This window comes from Salmo salar, chromosome 16, assembly GCF_965601325.2.
Source record: "Salmo salar chromosome 16, fSalSal1, whole genome shotgun sequence".
NCBI lineage: Eukaryota > Metazoa > Chordata > Actinopteri > Salmoniformes > Salmonidae > Salmo > Salmo salar.
Genome location: NC_138306.1, coordinates 63,824,507 through 63,839,490, shown reverse-complemented (window position 1 = coordinate 63,839,490; position 14,984 = coordinate 63,824,507). Strand labels below are relative to the sequence as shown.

General features: G+C 43.9%; 1 protein-coding gene across 1 annotated transcript in view; it reads right to left on the bottom strand.

The window, feature by feature from the left end:
• LOC106574327 (partitioning defective 3 homolog B) overlaps positions 1-14,984 on the bottom strand; it is a 157,243-nt gene that overhangs the window by 97,244 nt on the left and 45,015 nt on the right. The window lies entirely within an intron of this gene.

Below are 14,984 nucleotides of genomic sequence, written 5' to 3'. Positions count from 1 at the left end.
GAAAAGCAGTTAGCTGAAATGGTACTATTTGCAACCTGCTAATATGAATACAGTAAACTGCAGTAAAAGTGTAATTTCAACAAACCTTCATAAGACAAAACTGGGTTATGGAGCGCAAAATGGCTGCACACTGTTTCATCTTTACAGATTCAGAAATATGGATGGAAAGAGGATTACACATTGTGTAGGTCTTGCTTTTGTTTACTTGCCTCATTATTATTTCACAACAGGGGGGGGGGGGGGGGGTTAGAAAGGAATGCATTTCTAGTTCCCCCCCACTTTGTGAGTGTGGTGGGCACATTCCTTTAGTGTCACTATGGCAACACAGGTCTGAGAACGCATAGGAACCATATTCCTGGTATTGTCACAAAGAACAAGGCCTTTTGTTTAGGATACAATCTGAAATCTGTGACATTTTACTAAACTGTGGTGCTGAGCGATTAGTGCTTTTTTAAGGCTCGGTTTCAGTTCGATTACGGCTTATCACTTATTAAATCATCATTTATTCATATTACTTTACTAAAATATTTCAGTTGTTGTGTATATTACAGTGATCACCGATACTGATATCAGATATTTTCCTTGCCATAAAAAAACAATACCAATATAAAAAATGTTTGCGGCCTTAACATTTTAGTACATTTAAATAGTTAAAACACACACACACACACACACACACACACACACACACACATACACACAGGTCTAAGGCACTGCATCTCGGTGCAAGTGGCGTCACTACAGTCCCTGGTTCGAATCCAGGCTGTATCACATCCGGCTGTGATTGGGAGTCCCACAGGGTGGCACACAATTGGCCCTGCGTCGTCCGGGTTTGGCCGGGGTAGGCCGTCATTGTAAATAAGAATTTGTTCTTAACTGACTTGCCTAGTTAAATAAAGGTTACAATTTCAATTGGATGAACAACAAGTGGCAACCTAGCTAATACTTCCTCACAAGGATTCCGAAAATCATTGCTATGAATAATGAAAATGACTGCAGTTTCTACTGGTCATTGTTTTCAGGATCGTTGTATTGGTGCTAGCTAGGTACCAAGCTAAAGCTAGCTACCCCAGAAGTTGCGGTCAAACAAATTATGCTTTATTACCAACGTGGTATTGTAAACACATCGTTCGTGGCCGGTGTTTGCTTGTTTACATACTTTTTTATACAGCTTTGACAGTGCTACTGACATGCAAAGACCCAAACAGCATTCCATAGTATGCATTTCGTGAAGCTAATAGCAGTGACGCTAATACTGGGTAATTCCGGTAGGGCAACATCGGAAAAATAGAGCTCTTGGTAGTGTTAACCGGTGCTCGACCAGTTGGCGAAAGCCAACGTCACCCACGACAGAGAACGAATGATCAAGGTCAATGAATTCCATTTTCTTGGCTTTAATGGATTTCACCTTTGAGTTGTCTCGCTGAAATGTTCTTACTCTTTCAAATGACTGCTCGATCCACACAGCAGACATTGTGGGCTAGTTTAGGAATGCTGTGTTGCATGTACAGTACAAAATTTCAAGTGGGGTTATTACGTCATGTACCTTCGTTATATAGATATGCACGTCAGCTTTGACATCGGTTTTGTACATCGGCGTTAAACTAGACAAACCGATTCCGATATGTTCACCGATATATCGTAATTCCCTAGTATATTACATTTGTTTTATTTGATGACTTTATTATTATTTTATTCCAAGTCATCTCATCTCTATAGAGCTGCTGCCTATGCTATCTGACAAAATCACTATCGAAGTAGTTCTTCAGAGTAAATAAGGCATACTTGTTGAATACCAACTATCAATCCCTTAGAATTGAAAATACATAATCTATCCCCCTTGATCGCACATTCTTCTGTTTCTTTTACATATCAATAGCAGGTGTAAAAGAAACAGACCAGACAAGTAGGCACGCAATGCATTATGGTCATTGTAGTTAATTACCACATTTTCTGAGCTAAACTAGGTACAATATTGGCCTGTTGGAAACTCCCTACTACACTGCACAGTTCGGGCTTGATCCGATTTATCTCTAGAAAAACTCAGCAATGTGTGCATCTAGCTCACAGAATATCATGAACGAAATGGAATTCAAATAATTGAACAGACGTTGGTCAATTAATTGTTTTAAAAAACAAAAACTAACACTACTAAACAGTATTGTCTGAGAGGTGGCCACACAATACTAGCTTCCCCTTTTTGTGGCCAACAGGTCACATGCACAAAAAGCAAGAATTGGATAAATTTGTTAAAGATGCAGGGCTCTATTTTCAGCTGGCGTTAAGGTGGCACTAGTGTCAAACGCACGTTAGTTTGCAATTTCGTCATGTAAAAATTGGTGCGTTGGCATTTTCCAGCCATAACGCCAGGATCGTCAATTTACCTGTTTTATATCAGCTCGCTTGAACTCAGATGGGCAAGGTGGAAATATTTGAGGTGTGTCCTGCTAATTTCAGGCAGTGCTGATTGGGATATTTAAGACCAACCAAAAGCTGGTTTTAGCGGTAACGAAGTTGGTTATGGCATGAATTTTGACAGCGGAAACGCAGCCTATCCACACTGTCCATATACACATGGAACAAGAGTAGCCTAATGTGCTTTTGGTGCCTGTATTCTTTATATTTAGAAACATAAACTAATGTTTTTCCCCAAGGATAGCCTCCCCTCCTCTCAATGAAGGCTTTTTTGTGTCTGCCCAAAGCAATCACGAAGTGGTCAAGACTGTCAATAAAGGGTTTGGCTCCTGAGACTGTTTGGAAATGAATCTTAAATCACCAAAACTTTATTAAAAATATGAAACAGTGAGCTAACACTCCCTTTTAATCGATCCATTGTAGGCAGGGGCACATTATTTTAGCCATGCAGGTCCCATTTTGGATGTGCGTAAAACCCTCCATAGTTTGCATTGTATTAATTGTATATGCCCATGGGGGGAAAATGATGTTGCCTGTAAGTGTGACATAGCCCATTTAAAACAAGTGGTTTCGTTTTGTTTAGAATGTTCTTTTTTTTTGCCTTATCAAAAACTAATTTAATCTTGCTTATTGACAAGGTTTGGCATGTCCATGCTCAGCCATAATGCAATTTACAGTGAGCCTAGCCCCTATATCATTGTGAATGCTATTGAAACTATGCAATTACTTAATGTGGTCTGCAAATGATTTCAAGTTAGGTCTACATTTTGTTATTTAGTTTCTGTAAGTCATTTAACAAACTATAAACCGACTAACATTGGAATTAGAGTTGATTCCAAGGCAATGCATAAAAGACCGTAAATACACAACATGAAGCAACCACATATTTAGCCATGGATCACGTTCTGATTGCCCCGTGAGGGACACACCCACAACTTGTTATTTATCAAAACCCAACCCTTTCGCGCCAACGTCAGCAAGTGCGCCGATAATTTTGGCAGTATTTCAGCTAGCTCTCTTGATATATGCATACTCCCATCTGGTTAGGATGTAGATTCTATTGCCAAACATCTCAAGGCTCTTAAATTTAATTATTCTCCTGCCTAGTTTCTACCACTCTTCCTTAATCCTGTCTCACTCATGACACTTCAAGGAGTACACTGAAAAACAAAGCAGGACAGAAAAATCTGTCAGAAGTTCTTGTTGTCAAACTCCATAATTCCCAGATATCATGGACATTCACATTTCCTGGGTCCCCTTCAAACCAAAAGGGAAATGTGGCAATGGTGGATCAGTCAGCACAAGAAAAGAATTAGGCCTAGCAGTGACAGTTAGAGGGTACATTTTGTCAAATTACACCGCTAAGTCGCCTATTTGAAGCCATATCTCGAGAGCGGTGAAGCGCGTCACGATTAGTGAAGCACTTCGACACTAAATTTGGGGCGCTGGTTTTTCACACTTTAATCCTCCCAACACAATTACACAGCTGAAGGGAAATGTGTGGGATTAGCGTGAGAGAAGAAAACATATTAATGAACAAGCCAATAGAAAGCTATGGAGTACCTCAGAGAAAGTACAAGAGAAAGGGAACTGTAATGAATATAGCACTTTAATGTATTATTAGAAGGGAGATGAACAACAGCATAGGAAGTTGTGCTTTGCTCTACCTACTGTAGCTACCGTACATAGGAAGATGTGCTTTGCTCTAGCTACAGTACAGACAGTGAGACTGGTTATAGAAGTGTTGGCACGATTGTGTAAAAAGGGTATTGGAAAAAGCGTGAGTTTGTGAGAACTCAATTTGCATTCTATCCTTGCTGGTTTTTGCGGGCAACCTGAGACATGAAACATAGGTGGGAGGGCATACAAGCTTTTGCCAATTTAATAATGCGCAATTTGACTAACTAGGTCATGGAAACACTTCAACCACCTTTTTCCCCCCGACACTGTCGTTATTTTTAGGTGTGACGTCATTACTTCCAGCTGTTTTTATAGACACAAGATTGTTAAATGGAAATGCACGGTAGCAGGCAATTGTCAAATCTATTTTCTATTCAAACTTTATAAATGTCGACAACAGTAGCGGTCGGTGCCGTTTAAGATGAGGGAGGACGATTTGTTTTTTATGAACATGGCCTTTTCTGCTATAGCCTATTGGATAACTGTTATTCATATTCCATTCACACAGCTCAATGTAACATAGGTTTAGGCCACTACATGACTCAAATTTGTTGCTACAACCTAGCCAATGAATGAACGTTTACAGTGTTGGTGAACAGGTTGAGAGAATTTTCGGTAATCAAGGTGACAAACCGTGACACATCACTTCCTGTTGAACGCGGAACGAGGGATAGCTCAGTTTGTTGTTTTGGACAGTTTGTGGTTGTGGAAAGTTTTGAAAGTCTGTTGAAAAAGTTAGTTTCTTGCTACCTACCTTATGAGTTTGGATCCCGCAACGCGGTTGGCATCAGTTGCTGGGACCGCTACTATTTGTCCAGTGATCCTGCTAACCAAGGCAGGGTCTGAGGAAGTGTTAGGCGTAGTTCCAACAACAAGAAAATTGCTTTAAGTGTTTTGTCCAAATAGTGGTGGAGTCAACTAATAAAATAATGGACGACCTGAACAACAGTTTGCAGTTCTCCCAGGGTCAGCTCGGTGAGTTTAAACAGGAGAATGGCAAGATGACAGCAATCTAAGTCATTGAGAGAGGGCATCAGTTCTGTACGTGAATCCATGATAAAAACTACAGAGAAATATGATTATCTCAAGGGACAATCACAGCGGAACAACATGATTGTGGACAGAATTACAGAATCTCCATGTGAGACCTGGACAAAGTCTGAGGACAAAGTGAAGGAAATGATCTCGGAAGATGGACCACAGGAAGATTGAGGTGGGGCGCGCCCACAGGACTGGAAACCCCACCAAGCAATACAAGACTCTATTATTATGGTGGGAGATTATAATGTGGTTTTAAATACCTCTATGGACCAAAAAGGAAATGAAAATACAAACTATCACCCTAATGCATGCAAGTTTACCCCCCTTTTTTTATCCCCAATTTCGTGGTAGCCACGATCTCATCCGTCCGCAACTCCCGTACGGACTCGGGAGAGGCGAAGGTCGAGAGCCATGCGTCCTCCAAAACAACCCAACCAAGCCGCACTGCTTCTTGACACAATGCACATCCAACCCGGAAGCCAGCCGCACCAATGTGTCGGAGGAAACACCTGGTCCGCCACAGGAGTCACTAGTGCGCGATGAGACAAGGATATCCCTGCCGGCCAAACTTTCCCTAACCCGGACGACGCTGGGCCAATTGTGCGCCGCCCCATGGGCCTCCTGGTCGCGGCCGGCTGCTACAGAGCCTGGGCTCGAACACAGAATCTCTGGTGGCACAGCTAGCACTGTGATGCAGTGTCTTAGACCACTGCGCCACCCGGGAGGCCTAATCATGCAAGTTAGTCACAAATGTCATGGATATATTGGAACTAGTGGATATATGGAGGCTCATATATCAAGATCTAGTGAGATATACAAGGCAGAGGCTCAATCAAGCTAGTCACCTTGACTTCTTTCTTATGTCATTCTCTCTGGCACAATTTCTTTTTTTTTTTCTTTTTTTTTTTAAGAGTCGATTGGGGACAGAATGCCGTCGGACCATCAAATAACTGGCATAGAAGCCATGGATTACAGGCAACATCCACACCGAGCTAAAGGCTAGAGCTGCCATTTTCAAGGAGTGGGAGACTAATCCGGATGCTTATAAGAAATCCTGCTGCGCCCTCAGACAAACCATCAAACAGGCAAAGCATCAAAACAGGACTAAGATTGAATCCTACTACACCGGCTCTGATGCTCGTCAGATGTGGCAGGGCTTGAAAACTATGACGGTTTACAACGGGAAACCCAGCCTCAAGCTGCCCAGTGACGCGAGCCTACCAGACGAGCGAAATGCCTTTTATGCTCGCTTCGAGGCAAGTAACACTGAAGCATGCATGAGAGCACCAGGTGTTACGCGACGACTGTGTGATCACGCTCTCCATAGCCGATGTGTGCAAGACCTTTAAACGGGTCAAGATTCACAAAGCCGCGGGCAAGACGGATTGCCAGTATGTGTGCTCAAAGCATCTGCGGACCAACTGGTAAGTGTCTTCACTGACATTTTATTTTGAATTTTTTTTATAATATGTTTATTATTTTCCAATAAAAATGTTTTTTTAAAAGACAGCGATACAAACATTGACACTCATTGTACTATTGAATGGGATGGCCAATTTAGAGGACAAAACTCACACATACACAAAATAAATCCTATTAGGTGGTACATGTATAAGAAGACAGCATATAGTCATTACAAGCAGTGTAGTTAAGCCAAAAATAAATATTAAGTGGAGTACAGCACAGAGTAGCAGCAGATCATCAACCCAGTTATGAAGCGGGACTAGACCATTTATCCAGTATCGGCTGCCATATTTTGCAAAACATTGGACTTCTATTGGAGGTATTGTATTGAATCTTTTCCATATGTATTACATTCCCTAAGTCCCGTAACCACATTTCAAAGGTAGGTACAGTCTCCAACTTCCAAAATTGCAATATGAACCTTTTGGCTAATAGAGTACAAAGAGAGACAGCCTTCCCTTCCTGGTTATTCCCTTCAACTGTAACTAAACAGAGCGATCAATGGGTCTGGGGCTATAAGTCTATCGAAGGCTTTAGATAAGTCATCAAAAATGAGAGCCCAGTAAGCATGTAACTTAGGACATGTCCAAAATAAGTGGGTCAACGTCCCCTCATCCTGCTTGCAAATCTCACACAGTGATGAGGTGTCCGGGAACATTTTATGCAGTTTCACTTTTGAATAATGTAACCTGTGTATCACAAACTGTACAAGGCTGTGTCTGGCATTCACTGAACTGTAGTTTATATTCCTGGGAGCTTCTACCCAGTCCTCATCTGAGATTTCTGAACCAAGTTCTTGTTCCCAAGCCCTTTTAATAGTGTCTGAGGATACATTTACATTTAAGTCATTTAGCAGACGCTCTTATCCAGAGCGACTTACAAATTGGTGCATTCACCTTATGATATCCAGTGGAACAACCACTTTACAATAGTGCATCTAAATCTTTTAAGGGGGGGGGGGGGGGGGGGTTAGAAGGATTACTTTATCCTATCCTAGGTATTCCTTAAAGAGGTGGGGTTTCAGGTGTCTCCGGAAGGTGGTGATTGACTCCGCTGTCCTGGCGTCGTGAGGGAGCTTGTTCCACCATTGGGGTGCCAGAGCAGCGAACAGTTTTGACTGGGCTGAGCGGGAACTGTGCTTCCTCAGAGGTAGGGGGGCCAGCAGGCCAGAGGTGGATGAACGCAGTGCCCTTGTTTGGGTGTAGGGCCTGATCAGAGCCTGAAGGTATGGAGGTGCCGTTCCCTTCACAGCTCCGTAGGCAATCACCATGGTCTTGTAGCGGATGCGAGCTTCAACTGGAAGCCAGTGGAGAGAGCGGAGGAGCGGGGTGATGTGAGAGAACTTGGGAAGGTTGAACACCAGACGGGCTGCGGCGTTCTGGATGAGTTGTAGGGGTTTAATGGCACAGGCAGGGAGCCCAGCCAACAGCGAGTTGCAGTAATCCAGACGGGAGATGACAAGTGCCTGAATTAGGACCTGCGCCGCTTCCTGTGTGAGGCAGGGTCGTACTCTGCGAATGTTGTAGAGCATGAACCTACAGGATCGGGTCACCGCCTTGATGTTAGTGGAGAACGACAGGGTGTTGTCCAGGATCACGCCAAGGTTCTTAGCACTCTGGGAGGAGGACACAAGGGAGTTGTCAACCGTGATGGCGAGATCATGGAACGGGCAGTCCTTCCCCGGGAGGAAGAGCAGCTCCGTCTTGCCGAGGTTCAGCTTGAGGTGGTGATCCGTCATCCACACTGATATGTCTGACAGACATGCAGAGATGCGATTCGCCGCCTGGTTATCAGAAGGGGGAAAGGAGAAGATTAATTGTGTGTCGTCTGCATAGCAATGATAGGAGAGACCATGTGAGGATATGACAGAGCCAAGTGACTTGGTGTATAGCGAGAATAGGAGAGGGCCTAGAACAGAGCCCTGGGGGACACCAGTGGTGAGAGCGCATGGTGCGGAGACAGATTCTCGCCACGCCACCTGGTAGGAGCGACCTGTCAGGTAGGATGCAATCCAAGCATGGGCCGCGCCGGAGATGCCCAACTCGGAGAGGGTGGAGAGGAGGATCTGATGGTTCACAGTATCAAAGGCAGCAGATAGGTCTAGAAGGATGAGAGCAGAGGAGAGAGAGTTAGCTTTAGCAGTGCGGAGAGCCTCCGTGACACAGAGAAGAGCAGTCTCAGTTGAATGCCCAGTCTTGAAACCTGACTGATTAGGATCAAGAAGGTAATTCTGAGAGAGATAGCAGGAGAGCTGGCCAAGGACGGCACGTTCAAGAGTTTTGGAGAGAAAAGAAAGAAGGGATACTGGTCTGTAGTTGTTGACATCGGAGGGATCGAGTGTAGGTTTTTTCAGAAGGGGTGCAACTCTCGCTCTCTTGAAGACGGAAGGGACGTAGCCAGCGGTCAAGGATGAGTTGATGAGCGAGGTGAGGAAGGGGAGAAGGTCTCCGGAAATGGTCTGGAGAAGAGAGGAGGGGATAGGGTCAAGTGGGCAGGTTGTTGGGCGTCCGGCCGTCACAAGACGAGAGATTTCATCTGGAGAGAGAGGGGAGAAAGAGGTCAAAGCACAGGGTAGGGCAGTGTGAGCAGGACCAGCGGTGTCGTTTGACTTAGCAAACGAGGATCGGATATCGTCAACCTTCTTTTCAAAATGGTTGACGAAGTCATCCGCAGAGAGGGAGGAGGGGGGGAGGGGGAGGAGGATTCAGGAGGGAGGAGAAGGTAGCAAAGAGCTTCCTAGGGTTAGAGGCAGATGCTTGGAATTTAGAGTGTAGAAAGTGGCTTTAGCAGCAGAGACAGAAGAGGAGAATGTAGAGAGGAGGGAGTGGAAGGATGCCAGGTCCGCAGGGAGGCGAGTTTTCCTCCATTTCCGCTCGGCTGCCCGGAGCCCTGTTCTGTGAGCTCGTAGTGAGTCGTCGAGCCACGGAGCAGGAGGGGAGGACCGAGCCGGCCTGGAGGATAGGGGACAGAGAAAATCAAAGGATGCAGAAAGGGAGGAGAGAGGGTTGAGGAGGCAGAATCAGGAGATGGGTTGGAGAAGGTTAGAGCAGAGGGAAGAGATGATAGGATGGAAGAGGAGAGAGTAGCGGGAGAGAGAGAGCGAAGGTTGGGACGGCGCAATACCATCCGAGTAGGGGCAGAGTGAGAAGTGTTGGATGAGAGCGAGAGGGAAAAGGATACAAGGTAGTGGTCGGAGATTTGGAGGGGAGTTGCAATGAGATTAGTGGAAGAACAGCATCTAGTAAAGATGAGGTCAAGCGTATTGCCTGCCTTGTGAGTAGGGGGGGAAGGTGAGAGGGTGAGGTCAAAAGAGGAGAGGAGTGGAAAGAAGGAGGCAGAGAGGAATGAGTCAAAGGTAGACGTGGGGAGGTTAAAGTCACCCAGAACTGTGAGAGGTGAGCCATCCTCAGGAAAGGAACTTATCAAGGCGTCAAGCTCATTGATGAACTCTCCAAGGGAACCTGGAGGGCGATAAATGATAAGGATGTTAAGCTTGAAAGGGCTGGTAACTGTGACAGCATGGAATTCAAATGAGGAGATAGACAGATGGGTCAGGGGAGAAAGAGAGAATGTCCACTTGGGAGAGATGAGGATTCCAGTGCCACCACCCCGCTGGCTCGATGCTCTAGGGGTATGCGAGAACACGTGGGCAGACGAAGAGAGAGCAGTAGGAGTAGCAGTGTTATCTGTGGTAATCCATGTTTCCGTCAGCGCCAGGAAGTCTAGGGACTGGAGGGTAGCATAGGCTGAGATGAACTCAGCCTTGTTGGCTGCAGACCGGCAGTTCCAGAGGCTGCCGGAGACCTGGAACTCCACGTGGGTCGTGCGCGCTGGGACCACCAGGTTAGAGTGGCAGCGGCCACGCGGTGTGAAGCGTTTGTATGGCCTGTACCAAAGGGGAGAGAACAGGGATAGACAGACACATAGTTGACAAGCGACAGAAGTGTTGTTTCTTGTATTATTGTCTCTTGTGTCTTTAGAGAACTGTTTCACTTTGATATCCTTTTTCTTCTGTCCTGATTTTCTCTTTCTTTTCTTCTGTTAACTAGATATTCTTTGTTGTTCTTCGTTAGCTAGCTAGCTTCTTCCAAAAGAGTCCCTAGCAACTGCTTAGCAACTGGTAAACAATTCAGCTAGCTAAGATAACTACAATTTTATGAAAAATAGTTATTTTTCAAAAGCCTATCTTCTTTGTTTGTTGCTTGTTTTTTCTCCTATTCAGTCTTGCAGTTTTCTTTTGCTTTTTTCCGATGTACTTCACTCTAAAAACCATGTAAATTTCAATATTTACATACCTCTATGTGAGCCTGTAGCACATCATACAGTCTAGAGACCGACCCTTTTGAATGGGGTTTGACAAGGATCAAGCTATCTAATGTAGGATTATTTGGCTTAATGCCATACTGTGGGATATGTGTCCTTAAGAAATTCCTGATTTGGAGGCATCTGAAAAAATGTATTGTTGGCATGTTAAACTTAGCTTCATTTCAACAATTACAGGGTAACTGATCATCAATGTATAAATTACCAATTCTTGTGAGCCCCTTCTCCCTCCACTGTGAAAACACCATATCATCCAATGCAGGGTGGAAAGCATGATTCAGGCAAATCGGGCTGTCAATGTATACAGTGGGTATGTTATTAGGAAAATACCTCATCTGTTTCCAGATCCTAAGAGTATGACAAATGACTGGATTAGAGTCATAAGTGGCTTTTTTCACATATGCTGGACTATTAACAAGTGCAGGGAGTGAGGACCGTTGACAGGAGGCCTGCTCAATCAAAAGCCATGAAGGCATATCATTCTGTCGCATCCCAGGTAAACTTTCCCTCCAGAAAGACAATGTTCAGATTAGCAGCCCAATAATACAGTTTAAAGTGAGGAAGGCCAAAGCCCCCCTCTATCTTGTACTTGCATAAATGCTTCTTTGAAATTCTGACTGCCTTGTTATCCCATACAAATGGAATTACTATTGAATCCAGTTTCTTAAAATAGCTTTGTGGTATGAAATTGGGTAGACATTGGAAGAGGTAAAGAAACCTGGGTAGGACAACCATTTTAACAGCGTTTATACGACCAACCAAGGAGATAGGCAGAGTTTTCCAAAAATCTATATTTTGTTTAAGCTGATAAATTCTCATGTCCCAATTCGCCTTCAATAGCTGTTCAAGTTTTGTCACTACAATGCCAAGGCTTGTGAACTTGTCCATCACTGTTCTAAAATGGGGTAGATTGCAGAAATTGCATATCCACAGGCCGTGATATCGGCATCAATTCGCTTTTTGCCAGTTTATCTTGTAGCAAGAGAAGGAGCCGAATGTATTAATCAAGTTAAGTAAGGGGGAATAGAAGGTTAGGCTGGATAAAAAAAGATTGTCTGCAAATAGGGAAATGTTGTGCTGCGTGTCTTATATTTTATATCCTTACATGCACGAATGAGAGTAGCAAGGGGTTCCATGGCTATAGCGAATAGAGCAGGTGAGATAGGGTACCCCTGTCGGCAGCCCTTGAACAGGCGGAATGACTGTGACATTTCCTGATTGGTTACCACGGATGCCATTGGGTGTGCATAAATGATTCTTATCCAATTAATAAATTCCTTTCCAACCCGAAATGCTCCAGAACCGACATCATATACTTCCACTCAATCTGATCAAACGCCTTCTTTGCGTCAAGAGCAATTACCACTGCCTCAACTTTATGATCATGATACATTACGTTGAAAAGGCGTCCCAAATTGTAGTATATATGTTGGCCTGGGATAAATCCTATCTGGTCAGCGTTTATGATGTCCGAAATATATTTTTTCCAATCAGTTTGCCAATATCTTTGTCAACACCTTATTTTCTATGGGGAGTAACGAAACGGGGCGATAAGAAATCTCAATCTTTTTTCAAGATCAGTGCTATTGTAGCCTCATACAGTGTTTGCGGGAGTTTGGCATTTTCTTTGGAATGTTTAAACATTCGCAAACATAAGTGGAGCTAGACTGGCGCAGTATTTCTTATAGAATTCTATTACATATCCATCAGGCCCTGGGGCCTTGCGGTTTGGAAATTGTGCTATCGCTGTGTTAATTTCTTCTAAAGTTATCCCAGGATCGAGTGCAGAAGCTGCCCCCCTGTCTAGTTTAGTAAGTTCACATTCAGTGAGAAAGCATTCCATAGTTTGTGGATCAGTGGTTTCACCTTTTTTGTAATTATTTTTTTATCCTTTATAATTTCCCCCCGAAAACTACTGCTACAGAGTTATTTGACTGCGCAAAGCATTTATTAATATCCGGCGGATCTGTTACTATTTTGTGAATAGCTCTAGATGCTTGTACATGCCTTAGCTGTCTTGCTAATAATTTGTGGTTTGTCACCCAGTTCAATATAACTTTGTTGCGTTCTAGCAAGTAAAGAGCCCACGCGTTCAACTTTGTGATCTTCTCAAGGACTGCATTTGAGGAATTCATCCTAAAAACGTTATCCTGTTCCCCTAACTCTCAATTTCTCTTAGCCTAGTATTGGCGCGTTTCTTCCTCTCTGATGTATAAGAAATAATGTAACCTCTAAATCACAGCCTTTAAAGATTCCCAAGGGGTGGAGTCGTTAACATCCCCCATGTCGTTAGCTCAGAGGAAAAAGGCAATCTGCTTCTTCAAATACTGACAAAAAGTCTCATCTTTCAACAAGTATGCGTCTAAGCGCCACGGTCGCCGACCTGTAGACATATTGTTGAGGATTCTGCGCCATGGACAGAGGAGAGTGGTCCGTAACTAGAATAGGGTGATAGGTAACCGACGCAGCTGCTGAAATTAGTTTGGAGTCCAACAAAAAAAATTGGTCAATTCTGGAATATGATTTATGAACTGACAAAAATAAAGAATTATCCCTATCTGTTGGGTGTGTCAGTCTCCAAATATCGACAATGTTAAGGTTTGTCATCAATGTATTTAGACAGACACTGGAATTTGAATGTTGAAGTGACCTTGATAGCCGTTTATCTAAAAGAGGATCTAACGTACAGATAAAGTCACCTCCAACAATAACACTTGTATCCGAGATATTTGGTATGGCCTTAAATACCCTTTGAAAAAATAATGGATCTTCGAAGTTGGGTCCATATAAATTGACCAAGGTTATTGATTTCGAATTCAGTGTACCAGCCACAATAATATACCAACCATTAGGATCTGAAATCGAGGATGAGTACACAAAAGGAATGTTTTTCCTTATCAGGATTGCTACCCCTCTCGCATCAAAATTAGACTGGTATATCTGACCGATCCAGCCGACTCATAGCTTGGCCTGAGCCAAGCATTTAATATGAGTTTCTTGAAGAAGCATTATGTCAGTGCCCAGTGATTTAAAATGAGAAAAAAAAACCTTCACTCGTTTCACGACATGACCTAAGCCATTACAGTTCCAGCTGACTATCTTTATTCCACCAGGTCTACTCTGTGCTTGGTCACTATGTGGCATTTCTTACTTTAGAACAAATTGTTGCTGTCATACAAAACCCAAAAGAAAAACGTCCCGCTGTGCGGGAGCATGTCATGCCACCTGTATTAAATGTGAACATAAAACACAGACCCCATCCCCCCTCCCATCCCATTACTGAGTGACTTCCCCAAACGAAGCACTCCTTGACTAACACACAAACCTTAGGGTGTCTAGACATACAGCTTGAACTAACTCGTCATCTAAAGATGCTACGCATATAAACTAATATTAAATAAAACTTAACCCTCACGTTCGGGGGTGAGTGGCGCTATAAGATGATATGGCTTATATAGTATTGTTTAGCCTAACATCTCACCCATCAAATAAGTCCCAATTTCTGTCCCAATTTCTGATCCAAAAGACATAGGCAGGAAATTCAAACACATTCCTGGCCTGTATTTGGCCATTTAGCCAGTTGACACAGCCGCTCTGTATCCTCAGCCAGGGAGCTTGCGTGACAAGAACAGATCGGCCTCTTTTGGGTTGTCAAACGTACGTGTCGATCCCACGACTGTCACCCTAAACCGGGCTGGGAAGAGAATGCATATCGGATGTTGGCTGCCCTGCATTTCTTGCGTAACTCATCATACTCTTTCCGTTGGTTCCTCACCTCCAAAGTAATATCTGGGAAGAAAGACACCCTGGCTCCGTTGTAGTTAAGGGGGAACTTTTGACTAGCCAGCTTGAGGATGAGATCCCTGGTCTGGGGATAGTGCAGCCGTGTGATGAAGGGCCTTGGTGGCGCGCCCTTGGCCAGCTTCGTTGCCTGTGATCTGTGTGCGCAGTCGATCAGGATGGCCGTTTTGAAGTGTTCACTCCCCAGCAATGCCGGTATCAGCTCTGAGACAAATTCAGTGGGTTTCCCTTTCTCAGTGTCTTCCTGGATCCCAAATATT